This window comes from Nycticebus coucang, chromosome 3, assembly GCF_027406575.1.
Source record: "Nycticebus coucang isolate mNycCou1 chromosome 3, mNycCou1.pri, whole genome shotgun sequence".
In the NCBI taxonomy this organism is placed as follows: domain Eukaryota; kingdom Metazoa; phylum Chordata; class Mammalia; order Primates; family Lorisidae; genus Nycticebus; species Nycticebus coucang.
In genome coordinates, this window is record NC_069782.1 from 110,112,026 (window position 1) to 110,137,039 (window position 25,014).

Genomic DNA, 25,014 nt, shown 5'->3' on the forward strand with positions numbered 1-25,014 from the left:
GAAAAAGCTGCTTTGTCCATAGGTACCTTCATGCAGCATGCTAAAGACAAGAGGTAGCAGCAAGGATTAATTCATCTTTGCCCTACATCGTAGAATAACAAATATGTCATTTCAAAATAATAAGTTTTATTGTGGAGTAGAAAATTATGTAAGACTGCACTAATTACTAAAATGACAAAATGATCACAATTTTATCAATAATATTTTAATGCCACTGAAATTTAAAATACTTATGGTTCATTACAAATTATTTCCTTGGACAACACTGGCAATATAGGATTAATTGACAGTGATGATAGTAATAGTTGACTCACGCTAAATTCACATAATATTCTAGACTCAGCCCTGAGTGCTTCATTAGCTTTATCTATAATTGTCATATAAGATATGCTAAGGTATTAAAAGGTTAGTAAGTGTTGTTCCAGGATCCACACTGATCAAATTGCAAAGGTTACACTCTTTGTGACTTCACTGCATTGTCTTTTTCCCATTGCATCGTTTCTGCTTGGGTTTTGTAAGCAAAGGGATGTGTAGAGGAGTATAAAGCTTGGGAGATATATTCACCAACACTGGGTGGTATTTTTGAATATGGGCAGGGTCAGATATATTTTATGCAGGGAGGATGCTATCTAAATAACAACTCAATGTTAGCCTGTATCTTTTCTCTATTGATTCTCCCCCAAACTTATGTATGGCCCCCCAAAACACTATATTGGCAAGTACAATATACAATTTAAGTGTTCAGTTAGAAGCTGCTTATCCAGCAAGAGCATTAATCTTGTGTAAAGCATTGTGACAATCCCTGGGAAGGATCTGAGTATATAGATGCTTAATCTCTAGTATTTTCCTTCCACCCTGACCACATCTGAAACCAAAGTTGAAGGCTTCTTTTTGCGTGGGCTACAGCACTCTGGTACACTTAATTCCACTGTGGCATATTTGCCTGTCTTTCCCTTCATTGGGAAATTTTATTTCCCATTCCTTCCACCCATCCATACTCTATTCATTGCTGAAGGTTCTATTGATGTCTCAAGGATTTATTCTAGCTTGCACTGATTTTTTTTTTTTTTTTTATTGTTTGGGATTCATTGCGGATACAAAGAATCAGGTTCCACTGATTGTGTTTGTTAAGTAAAGTCCCCTCATAATTGTGTCCTGCCTCCAAGAGGTGTGCCATACTCTGTGACCCCCCCATGCCCTCCCTTCTTCCCTCTCCCCTCATCCTCCTTCCTCCCACCTTGTATTAGATCATCTACTGCTTCATATTAGAATTGAGTACATTGGATTCTTGCTTCTCCATTCCTGTGATGCTTTACTAAGAAGAATATGTTTCAACTCAATCCAGATTAATACAAAAGATGTAAAGTCTCCGTCTTTTTTAATGGCTGCATAATATGGTATACATATACCATAGCTTTTTAATCCATTCCTGGGTTGGTGGGCATTTAGGTTGTTTACAGTTTGGTGGTTGTAAATTGAACTGCAATAAACTGTCTAGTGCAAATGTCCTTAGATAAAAGAATTTTTTTTTCTTTTGGGTAGATGCCTAGTAATGGGATTGCAGGATCAAATGGCAGGTGTAATTTGAGTTCTCTGAGGATTCTCCAAACTTCCTTCCAAAAAGGTTATATTAGTTTGCAGTCCCATCAGCAGTGTAAAAGTGTTCTGATTTTTTTTTTTGTTTCAGTTCTTATTACAAGAAAAATATGCCTTGAAAGCATCAGATAATGTTATCCTCATATTATTTTTTCTTTTATTAAGTCATATACACATAGATCATGAATACATTTATGCTTTTGTGGGGTACAATGTGTTGATTTTTTAATATAGTTTGGAATGGTTATTCCTGTAAGCTTAGGGATGATGTCAGGGGCATTATCTTCGTTTATATATCTTGGCAAAAGGTCTCATACTCTCCTAGTCAGACTATACCATGAAATGAAAACACGTCGGTTAGTGTAGTTTTAGAAATGGTGCTCATTCAATGCTTATTTAAAAAACTGAATCTTATATTGCTTTCTTCCCCACCTACAGGTGATTTAGGCTTAAGCCCTAAGTGAGTTCCCAGGATTCATTCAACACAAGGACTGTAATGTCATGAAAAGCTAAGATATTTTGTATTAAGAAATGTCTTTTAAATGGATGCAATTTAAACATTACATTTTTTCATTTCTATTTTCTTTTGCTAAATGATGTGATAGTATAGATTTGTGTTATTGAGATGACCCCTCTTCCTTTCATTTGTTTTTCATACAAACAGTTCACTGTCTTCTCTTTATATATGGCCAGTCCCTAGGAAGAGGTAGTACATTTTAAATGAAGAGCTCTTATAGAGATCATCTCCATGAGGAAGATTATTTCTCCATTTCAAGTAAAAAAATGTAAGAAATTTTATTTCATTCTGATTCTCCAGGCTCTGTCTATATTAAACATTTCTGATATTCTTGTCTCAATATGTAAGAATGCTTGACTTTTCAAATTTGCTGAGCTGAAAAGTCCTGAGTTACTCATGACTCACTACTGGTAAAGTAAATAATCAGTGCTCATATTTGTTTTGTGGTTGATAAAAGGGTCTCTGTTTTCCTCCCAGGGATCCCGTTTGCTCACAATCATTCACTCATTTATTGAGAGTGTCTTATGAACCATGAACTGGTCTAGGATCTAGCTACAACAATTCAAATCTAAAAGTTCCTGCCCTCATAAAATAGATTTGAGCAGGATAGACATACAGCAATATACGAGTTGTAACACTCTACGGTCTGTTATGCACAATAGTGAGGTGAAAAACTTTCCCTTTGAGAAAGACCATTTATATTCTTTATTCATCGCATTTAGAACCTTCCCTTTCTTAAATTTTAGTTCATTGAGTCCTTGTTTTCACAGCTTCTTGGTATCCTTAAAAGAGAGTTTACTTTTGTTTTCATGATTTCTTTTCAGCAGTGGGAGTTTTGGCTAGCTGCACACGTGATATCTCACTTAGCAGCAAAATCCTCATGCTTGCTTCTTTCAAAACATATTGACAATGTAGAAAAGTTAAATACCCTAAAACCAGATAAATTTGTGATAACAACTGTCTGTATATACATGTATCTCGGAGTGTATTTTAGAACCCTAATTCCAGGAGAGCCTTAACTTATATTATTGACTTCCTTTTTCTCATTAGCACCTAATATCACCAAGTCACTCTAATGACAAAATAAAGGAGTGGCAGAATGTGTCTAAATTCTCTCAGTCCTCAGCAGGAGTCAGACAACTTGCCAAAGATGTGGCCAGTGAGATTAAGTTGATTTTTTTTTTTCAGCATTTGTGATTGGATAATATCACTTTGCACTTTTTAGCACTTTACCTTAGTATTTTTAGTTTATACTGAAAATGGTTATCATTTACAATAAAACTCTCTATTAACATTTAAGTTGGGATATAAAGAGAATATCAGCTATTTGATTTGAGACAATAAACTCTGAGCTTTAAAAAGTTCCATCTTTAAATTGAGAATGAAAAATAAACTTTCGTATTAATGTCACCCTGTTATTAGTATCCTTATCCTTATTTTCTAATGCTTTCTATCTTATTGTGTTGAATATCAAATGCACTAGTGACTATGAAAACCCTTTTCAAGCCTAAATATCCATTCAATGTTATTTATAGCTTTGTGTAGTAGAATGAAGAGGTAACTTCTTTGGTAGTATTTCAAAAAGAATTAAATGATAATGATTATATAAGAAAAATATCCATTTATCATTTCTAGAAAAAAGGCATATCACGTTTACATATTTGCAAATGTGTAAATGTTAAAAGTAGGAAAAATGTCATATTTAAGGTTAAGAAATGAAGGTTATTAGATCAGTAATCTTATCAAAATTAGAATGACATAAAACCTAAACTATGCCCAAAATAATATAAGACATTTTGCACATGCTTGTGCTTCTGCTTTTGTGATAACAGGAACAAAACTGTAACAAAAAATCAGTAGGATGCAAAAGGTTTTCATTCATGCTTACCTGGAGCTATCAGTTTAATAGCAAAGCTCTGAAATAGCACATAGTGAAGTATTTATATTAAAAAAAGAGTAAAAAATGTTTAGAAAGTCTGATAAAATTTCTTTTTTGTGGCAATACATTTGTCATACTAGTCAAAATAAGCTTAAAAGTCAGATTTTCTCTGGATTTATTTCAGCCTAATTTTGAAGTATATTTTAGACAGGTTTGTGATAAAATATTCAAAGGCAGTTTGAACTAGTTGTTTAAATTGTGTTAATGACTGGGATTTTCTTCTCTCCGAAAAAACCCTGAAGCAGAAGTTACTTATAATACTCACCTGGTATATTTTTAACATTCATTCAAAGCAAGAATAATAAACTGCTAAAGCCATAGCCATCCATCTGTCAAGCCTGGATGAGCATAGTCATAGTTCACATGAATGCTTGTATGTGGAAATAGTGATTTGTATTGTAGAAATATGAATACGGCTCTTACAGTGACAGGGAGGCAGTCTGAAATAGCAGAAAGACTTCTAAATTAGAGAATGGGACACTGGATTCTGATGCTGACACTAACGATGTGAGTAACTTGGTGCAAATCTTTTACTTAAGCCAGGTCTGTTCTTTTTTCCTGGCTAAATGATAAAGTTGGAGTAGTCCAAGTTTTCTTTTAGTTTAAAATTTTTTCATTTTCTGCCAGGCATCCAGGTGTGTGGAAAAGTAATTATTTAAAAGTAATTATTTGTCCTATCAGCAAATGTAAATTCTATTAAGTGCTTCTTTTGCCTGATACTAAATAGTGTAATTTTGGTTTAAGCTAGTTGAATTTTGTCTAGTGGCATTTAAATACAATTGGTTGCTGACTGTCCCTTCTTTCTTATTTATTGTACCTTGGGTGGCATCTGAATAATAGTAGTGAATGTGGAGTTACCTGATGATGTGTCTGCCCACGGTGGCATCTGCTGCGGTGTGCATAATCACCCCTCTGGTCTGTAGGCATTACAGCCTCCCACTGAGATATCACTTTGAGGGATCTGAATTAGGTTCTACGAAATCCAGGTTCCTTCCTTTAGTTCTCCTTTTTATGGCCAAAGATTCTTTCAGGTGTTTTGGGGTACTCCCTCACTCTTTTTATCTCTCTCTTCTTCTTTTCATCTAAAACTTTCTTGGAATAAAACAAAAATAAACTGTCTCATGCTTCAATGGAAATATTTGTATGTTGCCCAGGTCAATCTCAGCTTACATATACTGTATCTTCAAATCTTTCATCATCGAGGCCCCGGATAAACTTGAATCTGAGTTTGGAAATCAGGGTAAAATCCATTCCACTCTTAGATCTTCAAACCCAGCTGGGGTTCATCACACACCCTGTACAGAGCATGGCTAGAAGTCGGACAGGACACAGCCCTGCTCTGAAAACTCTGTCACAATCTGATTTTGTTACTTACTGTCCAGCTTTCCTTTTTCTTTTCTTTCCTTGAAGAATCTTTATCTAATTTCATGAAGAGAAGAAGGTACCAAGAAATAGATATTTGGCAATATCTGTTATTGGACCAGGACCTTGGACTCATGGTATGAAAAAGATCCAGGTATTTGTAACTCAAAACACCTTTTATTTTCAGAAGTATTACCATTCAAAAGTAATTACCATTACTATAAAATACTGTCTTAAAATTCAATACTGAACACTGACTCCTGTATTCCTCTGTGTATTTTTGTGGTAAAGACATTTTCCGGAGGGAAGATGTGGGTTTTGCATCTTGGGACTAGGGCAGTCTCTGTGTACATAAAAGGTACACTAGTCTACATAGCAGTTGAAATTTGAAAACATTATTCTTTTACAAAATTTTTAATATTTTATACTTTTGTCTCAATTTTTATAATAAGTCACTTTTGGTGAATGATTCTTTTTCTAGGCTAATGTAAAATAGAAGGGGAATAGAAACAGACCAGTATTATAAAAACCTGAGATTATTTGGGCATGCTCAATAACTATTATCTTTTATTTTTATGACTTTGAACAGGTGTGGAAACTGTGAAGCTATTTCATTTTTTAGATCCCAGGAAATAGACTAATGCACAAATTTATTGTCATGAAAAACAAAAGGAATTTGGGACTAAAATTTTACCTTAAAGCAGGTGTCAGTGTGATATCAGGAAAATGACAGAGTAGGCAGCTTCCACCTCTGGTCCTCCAACAGAAATGATGAAAACAGACATGGTCAGGATCAACTTTGTTAGAACTCTGGAAAATGATAAAATTTTATAGCAATGACAAAAATGCTGAGCTAAGAAAAAAGCAACTTAAAAATAAAAGGAAAGTTTTGTGTTTTTTTTGCTTATCCTTGCTTCTTTCCCAGCTTAGAAGTAGTCTTAAAGACAATAGCACGTGAATCCAGAGTGGGACCCTTGCCCCTGGTTCTGGAAGTAGCAGAGTAGAGTCTGTTTGCAAAGTATTGTGTATGTCTGCTCAAACTTTTCTGGCACTACCTAAGTTCTAACACAGGCACTTGTCTTTGTTTTATCTAAATTGATACTCATCTTGAGCAAAGTACTTGGCCTCTCTGAGCTCAGGTTCTACCAACACTAGAATAAATAAAATACTATTTTATTCTTTTAATTTTTGTGAGTTTTAGACAAGTTGCCAGGAAGCCTTGAGCATAGGAGGTATTCAATATGTAATGGTTTGACAAATAGCATGTATGTATGCATGTATGTGTGTACATATGTATGGACGGATCAATAGATGGAATAATAGTTCTCAATTTTAATGGCTACAACCTATCTCTGGCAATAGTTCTCTAACACTAATTTGCCACAAAATTTATTAAAACAATGTACTATTTTTATTTGTTGCCCATCATGGTACTGAGCATGTAGGTGATACCAAATAAAAATTTGTTGAATGGGGCGGTGCCTGTGGCTCAGTGACCCATATGCCGGGGGTGGTAGGTTCAAACTCAGCCCCAGCCAAAACTGCAAAAAAAAAAAAAAAAAAATTTGTTGAATGAATAAATGATTATCAGCAAATTTTGATGAAATGTGTAGTATGTTGGAATTTTAAGTTAAAAACAGGGACACATCATTACTGGAGTGTGTATAATATATTTGACAGCTGAAATGATTTATGCTATTATATGTAGGAGATGTCATTAATAAGTTAATGTACTATATGACTCTCAGACAAGTGTGAAAAATATACATATTAATTAATATTTTTAATGGTTGAAAAAGTCAGATTTTTATAATCTGTAATCCTTAAATGGAGATAAACCCTTAATAAACCAGAAATAATAAAATACTGTATTTCAGACTTTGAACTTTGAAAATCACAGGAGAATCCATGTGGTGGCTATGACCTTAATGTGTAGGAGAGCCCATAGCAGTGGCCATAGGTAATGATTTATTAAGAACTCTCCTTTGCACTAGAAGATCCATCCTTTGTTCAGATGTTCACAGAGTAAGACTACTGATCTTTTTTGCACATGGTTCAAATAGCCAAGTTAAGTAAGAGAAATTCTAATTCTAAAAGTAGAGCAAAGTAAACTAAATGTATTCAAGTAATGGAAATGATACTTATTTGTAAATTTAAGTTTATTTCAAAATATATATGGTTGAATAAAGTATTTCAATACCAATCAGATAAGAGCAGACAGAGATGAGGATGAAATGAGAGAAACAAGAAGAGAGAAAAAGTGGAAGGACATTTTTTTTTCTCTACTTTTAATTTGCTGAGGAGTGGGAAACACTTCAAAATGAATGTAAATGTAGTAACTACTAAATACAAGCTGGGTCACTCAGTTATCCCAAAATAAGAATTATATATTGAATATCTGAGCAGTAATTAATACTCCATGGGCATTCTTAATACCATACATTAGTGTATTTCAGTGAAATGATTAGAGAGATAGATTTTATTTTTTTAAATTTCAGATTAATATGAGGTACAAGCGTTAGATTACAATGTTTCCATTTGTTAGATAAAGTCTCTTTTGTAGTTGTGTCCTGCACCCAGGAGGTATGCCATATACTCTTAAATTATGCCTATTAGGTGGGAACTCACCAAACCTCTTCCCTTTTTCCCTCTCTCCTCAACTTCAATCGAGTTTTTCTCTTGTATGGGCATATGTGTTAGTTAGTCTGCTGGCTTCATATTAGTATTAGTATTAAGTACATTGGATACTTGTTTTCCATTCTTATAAAACTTTACTAAGAAGAATGTACTTCAGCTCCTTCTAGGTTAATACACACGATGTAAAGTCTCCATCTTTTTATAGCTGAATAGTGTTCCATGGTATACGTATACCACAGTTTGTTAATGCATTCCTGGGTTGGTGGGCATTTAGGTTGTTTCTACCTTTTGGCAATTGTAAATCAAGCTGCAATAAACAATCTAATGCAAATGTCCTTATGGTAAAATGATTTTTTTTTTCTTCTGGGTAGATGCCTAGTAATGAGATTGCAGGATCAAATGGAAGGTCTATTTTGAGTTCTTTGACTCCATTTTTCTTTCCAAAGGCTGCATTATTTTGCAGTCTCTCCAAAAGTGTAGAAGTGTTCCTTTCTCTCTTCGTCCACACTAGCGTCTGGAACTTTGGGGCTTTGTGATGTGAGCTGGAGAGACAGAATTGAAATATAGAATCTATTTTTGTGTCAACAGAAAATTCTGTATTTCATCCTTTGCAGAGCTAGTGTAGATGTTGACCAGGATGCCTCAAGTAAGAACAGTGAAAATATGACTACAATAAGGATACCTGAGTTAGCAGGAAGGCAAAGGCTGTAAGCAATTTGGTTTCTGAACAACACTTTATAACATAGTGTTATGGGAAAAGAAGGTTATTGGAGTAGGAGATTCCAGGTTTAACTCCAACATTTTAATTTATTGTGTATTTTATAAAGTTACTTAGCTCTGAGCCTAAATTTCATCAACTGTAAAATGGGAAAGAAAAACATCTTGTATTGCTGTTTGATTTGACAGAATATGTATAGATTTCTGAACATAATATATATTATTATATCCGTTATTGTTGCACCTGCAAAATTCAATGGCTACCAACAATCATTTATTATCATAGTTTATGATTTATGAGGCAAGGGGTCAGCTGATCCTGGCTGAGTTTATTTATACCTTTGTGATCTTTGATGTAGTCAGCTCACCTAGAATAGCCTTGACTCAAGGGAGTAGGTTTTCTTGGTTATATTTCTTCCACATTTCTCATTTTCCCGTATATATGTTCTTATGGCAATGGCAAAGGCATGGGAGAACAAGCAGATATACACAACACCTCATGAGACCTGGGCTTGGAAGTGGCACTCAGCCACTTCTGCCACACTAGTGGCAAGTTACATGACAATTAAGAGAAAAAAGGGTTTAGAAAATAGGCACCACTTCCTTATAGAGAGGAACTGAAAAGTCACATAAAAGAGTGTGGACATAGGGAGATACATAGGAATGGGGCCATTAATACCATCTATCTGCCATAGTTACAGAGAAAGTCCTCAGGAAATGATAATTACTATTCCTGCAGGAAATAGGTGTTCAGTAAAGCCTACTGTTGATGGTGACAAATTTCATATTTTAAACATTTCTCTCTCTCTCTTTTTTTTTGAGACAGAGTCTTACTTTGTTGCCCTTGGTAGAGTGCTGTGGAGTCACAGCTCACAGCAACCTCAAATGCTTGGGCTTTAGCAATTGTCTTGCATCAGCCTCCCAAGGAGCTGGGACTACAGGTGCCTGCCACAACGCCTGGCTACTCTATACTTTTTTTCATTGGGAATCAATAAGCCAGTACATTTTCCAGAATATTTACTGACAACACTTGTATAATTGCAGATACAAGATCCATTTTTTTTGAGTGTAACAATGTACTGTGTGTTCAACTGGTACATGAATAAATAAAAATGGAAGTGACTGTCCCAAGACAAAACACAACTAAATAAATTGCATAGCAATTTTCTCTACTATTATTGTCACTAGCTTACAATCCCAAAAATACTTTCAACTTCAAAATTGACTTTTATTGCTTTTAATGACATTTCTTTTCCATAGTGTGTATTTTTTTTTCTAGAAAATATTTGTCTCTGTCGTGTAAGAGGGAAAAAACGTACAAACTCTGACCCCAACGAAGGGAGCCTGACAATGGAAAGGAGATACAGAGTATTTTTTTCTTTTGTGATTACAAGGCCTCCCCAGCATAGGTAATTAGCTTACAGGCCTCAGGAGGGTGGGCTGCTGGGTTGGAGCTCTGATTATTTCAACTTGGCACCTTCCTAGGAATTGGTTTTATGACTCCAGACCTTAGCATTTTTTAGCAAGTAAAACGGAATATAGTCACTTTCAAGGAAGGCTATTTGGCTAGAACATAGCAGGCAAAGGAAAAATAATACAATATAAGCTTAATAAAGACTGCAGAGGCCAGATCATATACAATTATAGAATAAAAGTTAAAGATTTTGGCCTCTGTATTAAAATGAGATGCTAACAATTATCAGAGTGACATACACAGATGTAAATTCTAGGAGATCCTCTGTGCAGGGGTCCTCAAACTATGGCCCGCGGGCCACATTTGTTCCCATTTTGTTTTTTTACTTCAAAATAAGATATGTGCAGTGTGCATAGGAATTTGTTCATGGTTTTTTTTTTAAACTATAGTCTGGCCTCCAACTGTCTGAGGGACAGTGAACTGGCCCCCTGTTTAAAAAGTCTGAGGACCCCTGATGGAGGAAGACAAAAGTAGACACAGGAAAACCCATTTGTAACCCAATTGTTATAACAGTCATATTATGAGAGAGTGGCAGCTAGAGCTAGAGTGCTGGTGATGGATAGGGAGAGAAATGTAATTTGATATGAATAGAATGTAATTTGATTTGTTTAATGGGGGAGTAAATATAGATACGGAACAAAGATGGGTCCTAGACTTCTGACTAGAGGATATTATTATTCTCTGACTTGGGGGACATTTATGGAGAACTGGTTTTGAGAAAAAGCTTTATTTTTGGTTTTTTAATTTGAGATATAGCATTTCCAGGGGGGAGATATCATATTGCATTGCCAGATAATAACCTGGAGCTTAGTCAAAAGAGCTCAGCTGGAGATATTAATTTGGAATTCCACAGGGTCATGGATGCCATCAAGGAACTTGAATCCATGAGAATGGGTATGTGGTTAATATCACCTTGGATAAAAGGGAGAGTGAAGAAAAAAATGTTTTAGGACTAAGCCAGAGGAACTCTACTGTTCATGTAGCAGATAATGACCTGACAACAATGGTTGTTTAGTTGGGAAATAGAAGAGGAAGCTGTGGTGCCTTAGGATGTATGGCCAGGGAAGAGAGACACAGGAGAAAACTCTGCCGAATAATAAATGAAAGATTCTCTTTCTCTGAGTCTTGGCATTATCAGTAATGGAGGAAGCAGTGAGATTAGACTTTTACTAAGAAGAGTGTAGAAATTATTAATGTAGGGGATATTAATAATGTGAATTTTCATAGTTTTCTATGAAGGGAAAAGTGTCTTGAATGTACATATTCATTCTCGCGATTTCTGGAAAAATGTGTTGTAAAGGAGATTTTCACGGCCCTGAGGATGTGTACAGAGAAAAGGAAAAGGAGATGTAAAGGCTTGAGATTTTTTTGCTTAAAATCAAGAGGAGTAAAAGGAACGTGAGATTTCTTTCTAACTTGCACAACACAGTGGAGGAAAAGGCGTTTTAAATTGACTAGAGGCTTTTTAGGAATAGCATCACCATTTGTTTTGGTATATCTTCAGGACAAGATTTTCTTTTTTTTATATATATATATATATTCTACATTTACTAAGTTTCACATGTACCCTTGTAAGATGCACCACAGGTGTAATCCCACCTACACCCTCCCTCTGCCCAGCCTCCCCCCTCCCTCCCGTCCCTCTCCCAATTCCCCATATTCTTAGGTTATAGCTTTCATATGAAAGCCAAAAATTAGTTTCATAGTAGGGCTGAGTACATTGGATACTTTTTCTTCCATTCTTGAGATACTTTACTAAGAAGAATATGTTCCAGTTCCATCCACGTAAACATGAAAGAGGTAAAGTCTCCATCTTTCTTTAAGGCTGCATAGTATTCCATGGTGTACATATACCACAGTTTATTAATCCATTCATGGATCAGTGGGCACTTGGGCTTTTTCCATGACTTAGCAATTGTGAATTGGGCTGCAATAAACATTCTGGTGCAAATATCTTTGTTGTAGTGTGATTTTTGGTCTTCTGGGTATATACCTAGTAGAGGAATTATAGGATTGAATGGCAGGTCTATTTTTAGATCTCTAAGTGTTCTCTAAACATCTTTCCAAAAGGAATGTATTAATTTGCATTCCCACTAGCAGTGCATAAGTGTTCCCTTTTCTCCACATCCACGCCAACATCTCTGGTCTTGGGATTTTGTGATATGGGCTAATCTTACTGGAGTTAGATGGTATCTCAAAGTAGTTTCGATTTGCATTTCTCTGATGATTAAAGATGATGAGCATTTTTTCATATGTCTGTAGGCCGTGCACCTGTCTTCTTCAGAGAAGTTTCTCTTCAGGACAAGATTTTCAACAATTACTATTGGATGCATGATTATATTCACTGTAGGGTAAATGCAATTTAAAAGATCATTATTTTATTTAACAACATTCAGTGTTCCTTGTACTTAGAGAAATTTTTATGTGTGTATGTGTGTGTGTGGTGGAGTGGATATTTAGGTAATCAGGCAAAGAACTTGAAATGAGTTCAATTAAAAATAAATGAGTTCAATTATAAGGCATCTAATCTGGGCCAGGAACTGCAGAAAACACTGTGACCAGAGGGTCCCCTTGAATCTCAGTCTGCAGACTGCTCTGTGCACATATGGAAGGAAAATTCTGAGGCTGAGAAAAGGAGTAGACAGAACACTCCCTAAAACTCAGAGTAGGAATAATCTGCGTTTTGACCAGCTGGAGTGGAATGATCTTTAACATATGGGACATCTAGGAGAGTCTTCAGTGTGACATTGACTCAGCAGTTAGCCAAGTTTGCCCTAGACTCAAATTATTCTAGACCTATTCTAGCAAATCTTACAGGATAGTAGAGAAAGGATAATACTATTTCCAAGTATTTTGACTGTATCCCAGAATAAAGCCTCCCAAGTATTTAAAGGGATGCAGAAACAACCAGTAGCCAATACTTTAAAATTCACAATATCTGACATCCAATATAAAATGACCAAGCATACAAAGCAGGAAAAATAATCAGAAGAAAGTCCAGTCAAGGGAAGAGATCTAACAATAATACATTAAAAAATTAATGCTGCAAAAGTATATTAAAACAGCTATTATAATTAACTATATATATTTATATAAATTAAGAAAATAATTTCATTTGTAAATTGTATCAAAAAGAGCAAAATCTTTAGGAATAAATTTAACAAAAGTGCAAAAATTGTACACTAGAAATCTTGTAACTTCATTTAAAACATTAAAGAATTTCTAAATTTTTTAATGTGGATTTAGTTTTTCATTCAGTCAATGGAAGACTTAATATTGTTGAGGTGTCAATTTCCTCAAGTTGGTCTACAGAGTAAATGCAGTTCTTTTCAGAATCTTGGATTGAGGTTGTGAAGCAATTTCAAGGGATCCAGAATAGCCACTAAACAGAGGAATAGATGTTCAATGTCATTAGTCACCAGTGAAATGCAAATGAAAACCACAATGATGTATCACTTCACACTCACTACAATGGCTATGATAATAATAAACCAGACAATAGCGAGTGTTGATGAGAATGTGGAGAAATGGGAATTCTCATATTTTGGTCATGGGAATGTAAAATGATACAATTGCTAAATCAAAGCAGTTCTGCATTTCCTAAGACATTAAAAATAGAGCCTACATTCCTTGACTCATGCCTTCCCCATCATCTTCAAACCTAGTAATGGCAAGGTGTGTCCATCGAATCACTTCAATTTCTTCTGCTCCTTCTTTCACTTTTATGGACTCTTGTGATTATATTGGACCCACTTGGATAATCTTGGCTAATTTCCATATTTTAAAGACAGGTGACTAAATTCGCAAACTTAATTTCATCTGCAACCTTAATCTCTCTTCTCTATATAAATAAACATAGTTAAACTTCTGGGGATTAGGATGTGGAAATATTTGGTGGACTTAATTTTGCCCGCCACAGTTACAATTCTACTCCTGGGTACATACCCAAGGGAATTAAAAACATATCTATATGACAACTCATACACAAATGTTAAAAATAGTCTAATAGTAGACACAACCAAATGTCCATCAACAGGCATGGATAAATAACAATAACAAAAAAGAGAAATTATCAATGTAATAAGACCTCTGAAAAAATACATTCAATATTAGAAAAATTATAGAATGCTTCATGGAAGAGATAAAATTTAAGCCAAACATTAGATAAATGATAAGATATATAAATAGAAATGAAATTTATTATTATTTTCTTAAAATACATACATATTTTAAATATAAGTTGTTATCATACAAATTTCTACTTTTGTAAGTGCCAAAGCTATGGTAGTATGGGTCATTATCTAATTTCAGTAGACATTTATTTTCTCTAAGAGAGTAGTGCATTATTATTTGCGTCAATCAAATAAGATGTAAGATGTGCTTTCTGTGGTTGGGATGTATGGAGTGACAGGAGCCTCACCTGGTTCTGTACCTGCAGCATTAGATCATTTCCTTTAGAATTAAAATAAGAAAACATTTTCAGAATCTACTCTTCTTTCAAACTATACATTTTATACTGTAGCCATAGTTTGAGTGTTTGCAAAAGCCTGTGAATCTGACAAATGTAGCTAAATATTTGTGCCTGCCTTTTTCCGCTTCTCCTTCTTTATTCCTTCTCAAACAAGCAACGAGTCCTCTCTCTTTACCTGTGGGGACCAAATGCAGATTAATTTATCCATGACTTCTTATGTTTCACTTAATTGTGTTTGTTCTGTAGCAATACAGAACATTTTTGAAACTTTCCATTGCAATGAAAAGAGAATCACCTGCTATTACTGTCTTTGACACAATCTTAAGAGTGAGTGCTTACACATTTCTCTATATCTTCAAAGATGATGAAGGTCAAGACAAAGACCTGAATCTGTATTTGTATATCAGGAGATGGTAATGGCTCCATTTTGTTGTTCTCTGTCTTTTTAAATAATATTCAATTGAAATCCTTTGCTATTCAGTAAAAACTTCAAAAACCATACTTCATAAAAATAGAGTTTAAGTAGCAAAATGAGACAATTCACATCGCAAAAGGCAAATGATAGATATCTGAAGTAATTCAATGGTTCATTCTTTCTGTGGAAAAGAAACTGTTATTATTTCTGGCAGATTACCTAACCCTGCAGAAATCACAAAGTGTGTGTGTCTGAAATCTAAATGAGTTTTCCAAAAATTCCTCACCAAGGTTGGTTGAATACAAACCTCATTGGTATTCAGTGTCTCTGTCTTAAGATGAAAGAGGAGAAAAAACTCCTTGGGTAGAGAGAAAATAGAAGGAATTTTATCTAAGAGCAAAGCAGTCATCATTTACATATACCCAACTTTTACTGACTTCAATCAACTTCAACCTCTCAGCAGGAAGAACTTGGCTTCAGGATAGGAATTTGAACTTGACTAATATTATTACAAGAGGATCAAAGCTTTCATAATGAGTTAAATAACTTGGATGCAAAAAGAATCATTGGACACTGGAGTCTTAAATTCTATTGACTTAGTGAATTTGATCTTTTTCTGGAGATGGAAAGTTCTTAAGTAAATTAATATCTTTATATAGATGAACAGTTGCTGGAACTCAAAAATAAACATGAGACCACTACCATGTTATATAAATTATAATTGGGTCAAGAATTAGGGTATTCAGATGGGCCAACGAATTCAGATATAAAGAATTTGAATTATACATGGGTTTGGTTAGGAGAATGGCAACATTGTTAAATTGGACATCTTTAACATCTTTTTTCTTTTCCTCTTTTCTGTACCTCTCTAATTTCTAAAAAAGAGTGAATAATAATAAAGATTTTTGAGTGTTCTTATGTGTCCCGTATTTAGTTTTACATGCATTGCCTCGTTATTTCTGTTAAAATAATTAATTGGGAGGCCATTAGACTAATCTAATAAGCAAACAGAAGCCCAACAGAGTATAAAGAGTCTTAACCAATCAGAAACTACCACTGTACCTCTGAGTAGGGACTTGTCCACAGGAATGAGCCAAACAGGCTACTACACCACTTTAACCATGTATCTTTTTTGTCTTGCTTACCATTCACCCAGTAAAAACCTTCCCCTCTCACCCTCAGTGGCACTCACAACCACCTTTCATTTAGAGCAGCTCAATTCATGAATTTCTCTGCTCAAATACACTCTTTATGATTTTAATGAGCCTTGTTTATCTTTTAACAATTCTTAACTATAGTTTTTGGGTGAAGGAAATTGGAGCTAAGAAAGGGTAAGCAACTTTTAAAGGTCATACACCTAAAATGACAGGATGTAGAAAATTAAATTCAGATTCCTGGAAATCAATGATCATGACGGATCAGTTGACTGAAGCCACAGAATCCCCTCTCCATTCTCTTCTATGTTGAACAGTCGAAAGTCAATTCTTTTAGCCTGATACCCATGCTCACCTAACAGACCAGCACATTCTGGATTCAGTCCCACAATTGTAGCCATTTAGAATAAGTGATTTGAAAAGAACAAGGCTGGATTTCTGCAGAGAACATAGTGAGGAGCAGAAAAATGACCTGTGGAAACCCAGGACTATTGCCATGGCTACAGTGGCCTAACCTCTCCTAGTGATCTGTAAGCAGTAGTGGCAGCAGTGGCCTCCAGGAAGCAGGCACACGGTGGCACCATGTCCTACCCAGTCACCACCCAGCTGCAAGAAGGATGGTGGCCTCACAAAGGTCTTCTGAGCTTGGCCACTTTGGCTTCAGGTCTGAGCTGCGCAGATCCAGAACCTAGGCTGAGACTGCTGTGCTCCATCTGAAAGAGACAAAGATCTCACCCCTGCCCAAGGTTAAATGAAGCTTCGAAAGTGACCCAGGTAGTGCCTAGTGGTTTTGGTTTCACTCAACCTTGATATTGGAAGAGAGAAAGGGCAGAACAAACTACCACCTTTGGCCAACAGCAAGAGCCCACCACTCTTTGAAAGCATTTACTGGCTTCTGTACATAGTATTAAAAAAGCCACTTCCCCAGACTTTTGAAAATAAGATATAACAGATCTAATAGATGTAAAGAAGTTGCCCCCGCACATGGTAAAGTTAGAAAAATGACCACGCTTATAAATGCCCTTTTGCAAAAATAAATAAATAAATAAAATTGCAGAAAAGAAATGTCTTCTGTAAATGGAGTGTTTTTTTTTTGTTTTGTTTTTTTTTGAGACAGAATCTTGCTCTGTAGTCCTGGCTAGAGTGCAATAATGTCATCACAGCTCACTGCTGTGACCTCGCAATCTTGGATGGAGGCAATCTCCTTGCCTCAGCCTCCTTTATAGCTGGGACTACAAGCCTGAGTCACCATGCTCAGCTAACTTTTTCTATTTTTAGTAGAGACAGATCTCTCTCTTGCTGATCTTGAATTCCTGACCTCCAGGGATGCTCCTGTCTCAGCCTTCCAGTGTGTTAAGATTATAGGCATGAGCCATCAAGCCCAGAAATGGCTTTTGAAAATGGAATTGTTAGACTACCCCCAGATATTTTACAATACCAGGAACAAAAACATTTCTTAAGTGGTTTCGAGGTGATAGTGCACAAGAACTTGAGGGGGAAGAATGTTATACTCTAGTCATATTTAGAAGACATTTTCATATTATTAATATTACCATTGTCCTATGTATGCATTTTATTCCTCACTATATAAAGAGTTCACAATTTTAAGTGCTTTTAGAGAAATAGCTAGTCTTTCTGGATCTTCTGGAATTCTTGCTATATGTTGAAAGAGGAGGGAGGAAATTAACACCTTATGTAAATATCCTTTTGTTAAAGTTCAAGCGAAACATTGTCTTTTGGAAATGCAATGAGTCTTTGAGCAGTTCTCATGTGTTTGTGCACCAGTTCTGGGTTGGAGGAAGAAGGATACTACACCAAGTTTATAGTGAGGCAGTGCTAACCATCATCCCACTCATTCTGTGCATTTTTTAAAAAAAACTGGGCTGTGTTTATAGTGCATATAATGGACAAAGGAGTCTCTCTTCCAATATCAATTTTACATCTTGACTTCCTAGACATTAAAAAGATTGCCAGTGAACTGTAGAATTGGTAAGTTAAAGTGTATAAATTTTGTGTTAAAATTCATAGGAAAGACCATCTCCTGAAAACAACTTGTGAACTAGAAATTGTTGAAATTATCTCTAATCAAATCATATACTATGAACTGGGGATACTAGTAGCATTTTTCATGGTTTTCTTAAAAGAACTTGAGCATTGGATTTGATGATGGCTTGCTTGGGTTAGAGCCTGGATTTCACATCATTTAAAGCTCTCCAAGACTCCTGTATTCTTATTGCAAAATGACAATAGTAATAATATCACCTACCTCTGTGTGTTATTCTGAAAGTTGAGGTAGATAACAAATAGAATGGTGACTGGCTGTGATAACTTGTCAGCATCTGTAATCATTCGTATTTCTCTACCCTTTAGCTCAAACTGTCATAAGACAAATATCTATTCATCTCTCTGCCTCTGGTCTTGCTCTTCTTCATTTTGTTCTCTACACTGCTGCCAGAATAATCTTCCTAACACTCAGACCTGAAATGCATTTTAATCTTCCTTAGTCTTTCAGTAATTCTTACTCCTGTAGGAAGGAGCCTATATTCTGTGGTAGGCTTATGAGGCTGTCAGAAATGCAGTAGGTCCTGTCTCCTTTTAAAGACCCATCTCCTGCTGCTCTCTTCCTCACAACTTATGCCTCAACCACCACAGTGAGTTGTTTTACACTTTGATTCTTCTGCACTTGATTCTTCTCTTCTTTGAAAGATTTCATTTTTTTTAAACAGGAGAACTCTTATTATCTTTCAGTATAAGATCTATAGGAGTAAACCTGACCTTCAGAGAATAGAGCATCACTTTTTAATCATGCCACTCTGTGTTTGTTACATTAGCACTACCTTATATTTTGTAGGAATAGTGTATATGTCTCTTACAGCATATTGGGTCATGTCTGATTGTTTGTATCTTTCTCTCTCTTCTCCACTAGTCTGCAAGCACTTCACCCATGCATTATACGACCGGTATAATGATGATTAGTTACAGCTTCTGAGCTGTTCACAATTTAGGGGGTAATAGACTTATAAACTAAAAGTTAGGATCCAGTGTTTGATTAGAGCTATGTGAAACATGCTACGTGCTATCAAGAAGACTGCCAAACAACTCCATAGGGAAGCTAGGTAAGTTCATACAGATGCCGTGAAGTTTGAATTGGTTTTAAGGATGAAATAGAATAAATTAGGCAGAAGTAGTGATGGCAGCAAGAAATTATCAAGAAAAAGGAGCACCAGATACAAAAGTTTAAGGAGCTATGGCACCATATATATACACAACTACGGATAGGAGTGTATGTCTGGCTAGAGAGTAGTTTGCTTTGGACAGGATGGGAGAGACTGAGTCTGGAAAATAGAGGGAGGGTTGAAAAGAACTTCTATTGCCCTGTTAAGAATTTGTATCAAATTCTCTAAATAAGAGGGAAGCATTTAATGATCTTCTTAGACGGGGAGGGCATGATAAGCCACATGGGAAATCTTTATCAACAGATCAAATGTGAGGCTACCATGGTAGTCTAAGAGGACCATGACATGGTCCTAAATTAAGTAGTAGAAATGGGGTATAGTGGAGTGGAATGAATTTGAACAATTTAAAGGAATTTGAATGTAACATGACTTGTGTTACATTGAATATAGGTGTTGAATAAGGCAGAGTGTTTTAGAAAGAATTTCTTTTTCCTTCTTTGGATGGATAAATACAAGTACATAGCGAATTCAAAGCAAGAGATACTGTTGATGCATAGATTATTGTTAATATAAGCTGAGGATGTTAGCTACTTGATGCCTAAGAAGCTTTCCTATAAATACTGGCAGTGTAGTTTGAGATGAGGGGCTGGATCCAGGAATACTGAGCTGCAGTTATTGATTGGAATTCATCAGAATATAATGATAATTAAAGAATGAGTGAGCACACCTAGCTCATGAGGAAAAATACAGGTCAAGGATGGAATTGCAAGAGACAATATTTAAAAGGTGATGAAAGGAAGATATTCAAGAAACACCGCAAAAGAGCCATTGCTTAATGAAAAGGGAATAAGATTAACATGGAGTCAAAGAATGAGCAAATCTTAAACAAAGAGTTAGTACTCAGCAGTGAAAAGAAATAAGGTAAATAACTGAAAAGTCCCACAGAATTCAGTAACAAAGATAATACTGACTGATCTTTTTGATGAGGGCAGATCTAGTAGAGTGAAATGAACAGAATGCCAATTGCAGCATTTGAGAAGGAACAAGAGGGAAGGTGTTGGAAATTTAACATAAACGTAGACTCATATTTTCCAAGAAGTTTGACAAATGGGAAGGAGAGAGGGGACATTAGCTAGAAGACACCTCATTATTGAGGGATGTAGTTTTGTTTGTTGCTTTTAAGACTGGGAAAACATGTTTATAGGGTAAGGAAGGAAGGTGGTAGTAAAGATAAATTTACAGAAGAGGAAGCCTGCTTGATCATATCTCTCCCACATAAAGAGCCCATTTTATTATCATCTAGTGATATCTACTTGTTCCCTCATCTAAATATTTCTCCATTCTCCTTCAGTTCTTCATCTTTTATGTCTTCTTCTTCCCACACTTATGTTTTGTAGCTGTGTGTGGACACAGCCATTCATCTGGAACTTTGCTATTCCTTCACCTGCTATCTTAGGGATTTTGCAAAAATTACTGTGGCTATTTTGATGAGAGTTTTCACTGATGTAACGTTGTTGGTAAGACTGATAGTTGTGCATAATACTGGTGTCTTATTAGGTAAAATTTGTGCAGTTTATTAGGTGCTACCAATGCTTCAACTCAGCAGCATGAGGTAGGAAGAAAATTAGGTCCAAGATACGTGAAATAAACGTAGATATGTTTGCATAGTATTTTGAAACTACATAAATAACAGTTATCAAGAGAGAAGACTTCAGGCAAAGTAAACACTATTTTCTTCCTCAATTTCACAGGTTAGGAAAAGATAAAACCCACTCACATGACCTGAAGTAGAAACCTCAAGATCTGAAATTATGTAACAACTCAATACTTACTGTCTTCTTACATTTTCAGATTATCTACTTAGGAGGACCATGGTGGTCTAAGCTATGAATCACTTAAACAGTCAGGGGGAAATTGGAAGCTCCAAGTGAAAGCCCATTTTATGAGTGTCTCAGAAAGAGATCAAAAAAATCATATTTTTTAAACATGCTGTTGTCTCTGAAATTTCCGGCTCCTAATGTAGATGGAAATCAAACAGCTACTTTTTTTTACTCAGGGTCATTGTATTCCACATCCTCTATATTAAGAAATTTTTACTGCTCTGCCACAGCAAAGGAATTAGAGGATATTTTCTTAGTTTCAGAACAGACAACACATCACCATTGTCCTTACACAAGTTGCTGTCCTTATATAATCCCTAAGAAAATGAAATTCTCTGATACAATCCAATTTAATCATAGGATATGTCTTCTGGCAGCAGGCTCACATTGGACTATTGTGGTGGGAAATTGTGTATTAGCTAGAGCTTGATGTCTATAATACAAACAAATACAAAATTATATCTTTGATGAAAAAAGATTTTTAAAAAACTTTACCTTAAGTAAAAACTCCTAAGTTTCTACAAACCAATGAAGGGACTGTAACAAACTCGTCAACATACTGTTTTTTCACATTCTTTTAAAATGTACCTCCTTGGCAAAGGTTGATTTCTTCTTACAGTAACTACTTATGGATAATAACTATGTCATCCCAATTGTCAAAAATGAATATCTTATAAAGCATGGGGTGCACTATGAAGTATCTTTGGTGTGCTAAGGACAACTGCGAGTCATTGGTTGCTAAGATCTTTAGTGTCAATGAGCATGTAGTCCCTGTTACTGTATATTCTGGGAGCAGAATGAGTTAAGATTTAGAACTAGAGACGCGGAAGAGAAGTCATGGAAAAACCAAGAAGGGAAAAAATGTCCGTGGTCAGGTGTAGTTAAGATATACCCCAAAATCAGGCTGTAGGAAAGAGTTGTACAATTGGCTGTTAGGGATTCTGCCTCCCAGCTTAGGGCAAGCATCCAGATAACTCTTCTTGAACTTAAAGGAGCTTTGTCCTACAGGCTAAGTAAATTGTGTGGTGCAGATACTATAAAATCTGGGGGAGCAATGAGTATTAAATTAATAATCTATCTAATTCAACTTAGTCTTCCTGAGTAGGGGAAAGAACTTGTGTATATATGGCGCAGGGTACAGAGGAGAGCCATGTGCCCCATTCTCATCTTGTCCTCTCCTCTCTTTTTCGCCCAGTGGGTGAGAGGCTCTGCTCTTGACACCAGATATAGTGGATAAATATACTCAGGGTAGAAATAGTATCTCCACTTTGGCTTCCAACACCTTGCTATGACTTTATAAATGGCACAGTGGTAACTGCCAAATCCTTAGCATTTCCTGCTTAACATCTTGAAATCTGAAATATAAATATTTTTGTCAATATCCAATCCACCAAAATCTAGTTTATCAATTCAATAATTTCCGAATGACTTATTAGCTAAATTTGCATGTTTCTTTAAACATTTACAGAATTTAAAGTATCATAATTTGTGTTGGATCATTTGGATTCTAAAGCTTTTGAAGATCTTCATATACAAAGTTTAGTTATCTGGTACACATTTTACCTTATATTTTTCAGTTTTTTTTCATATGTTTCTCTATTATCTCCTCATAGCCAAACTTAGCAGGAGGTAGGGCAGAGAAAGAGGCATCTTTTATCTGGGAGAAAAGACCAAAAGGAGAGTTCATTTCAGAAACCCAAGCATTTGGTAAAGTAGGAATTGGGTGAATTGACTTTTGGTAAATTAGCTTTCAGCGAGCTTGCTTGCTCTCTGGAACTTGGAGAACTAAATCTAAAAGGTCGCCTACTGATTTTCATAGGAGATTCTTTTTCTCCAATTAAGAATCAATTTCTTAGCAAATAAAATATAATCATGTTAGGAGAAGGGGTTCATATTTGTGCACCACATATGGTTATTTACAATTAGAGAAAGCTTCATTAATATGAAAAGTTGTTATCCTGTTAGATTAAAATATATAGAATGGTGTGCTTAAGGAGTCAGTATGATCTTAGAGATGGCTTAAATAAGTTGCTTGAGAGTCATAAAGAACTCTATGAAAGTAATACTACAAATCCTGGCAAAGATGATTTCAGAGTTCATTGAAAAGCAGAATCTTTTCCACTAAAAGTAGTTGTTTTTCTTTTGTTTGTCAAAAGACAAGACAAAACAAAACCTTTTGGAGAAGTAACCTTTTGGATAAGTTATCCAGGAGCACCAAGACCAATAGAAAGTAGCAGATGTTCCTAGGAGCAAGAGAATGGTATAGACAAAATTGATTAGAGTTTGATTGTGATGACAGCTATGAAAGGAAATCCTACTTCTGGGGCAGCACACTAACTGTCATGAAGTGAGAGCATTCAAGAATGAGTGAGACAGGCAATAGTCTTCTTTGTTTTTTTCTATGGGTAAATTACTAGCACACAGGTTAACTTTTACCTGTATGTGAATAGGCTGCCTCTCGCTAAGTGTTTCAGTCCTTTTTGTCCTCTTATAAATGATTAAATGAGGCTGGGTCATTAATAAAGGAGAAGATTTATTGGGCTCATGATTCTCATGGTTGGTAAGTTCGAGATTGGGCATCTACATCTGGTGAGGGCCTTAGCCTGCTTCCACTCATGACAGAAGATGAAGGCGAGCTGGCTGGCAGAGATCACTTGATGAGAGAGGAAGAAGACGGTGCCAGGCTCTTTGTAACAGCTCGCTCTCGTGGGAACTAATAGAGTGAGAATCTACACATTATTGAGAGACGTCATTACTGTTTTCATAAAAATGTGCCCCCATGATCCAAATACTTCTGATTAAGCCCTATTTCCAACAATGGGGGTAACATTTCAATATGGAGTGTGGAGGAGACTGGCATCTGAACCCTAGCACTGTGTTATATCTCTATTTATATCATCATCTCTATCTCCCCATTAATTGCAAGGGTGGGCATCAAAGAAAATTGAAGCCCCAAAGAAATTAGTTTATAAGTTACTGACATTGCTAGTATAACTGAGAGACAATTATGCACAGGAGTTTTAAAAATTCAAGTTAGAAATTTTTGTTTTGAATTTCAGATTAATGTAAGGATACAAAGAACTAGGTTACAACATTTGTATTTGTTAGGTAGAGTCCTTCTTGTAGTTGTGTCCCACTCCCAAGAGTGCCATAGACCCTTACATAGTGCCCATGAAGCGGGAACACACCAATACCACTCTCTCCTCCCACCTCCCCTCTCTCCTTCCTCCTCCCCCAACTTGAATAGAAATTCTTCATATTGCCTTACTTAGCAGGGCCTAAATTGATAGCACCTTCTCATATGAGGTTAAAAAAAATCTAGAATAGTTATGTAAAACATAGTTCAAAGCGAAGGTATGCAGGGAGATTTTCAGAAAGTAAGGGAATCCAGCCTACGTGAAAATTTTCATGGAGTCCTTAGAAATTCAACAAGTAGCTCGTTCCATCATAGTATAAATTTCTGGTCTTTTCTTGCCTTTGACAAGACTTGACTTTATTTCAATAAGTCAAGTCTATGACTAACACCAAACACTTCCTCCCTACTTAAAAAAACAATACTGCTATTTTTCTTCATCAGAATGAAAGTAGCATTGAGTTTTTCCTCAGTCTGGGGCCTTGGCCATCCCTGTAGAGAGTTTCAACATTTACATTCATTGTTTCTCTATTTCACCTTGAA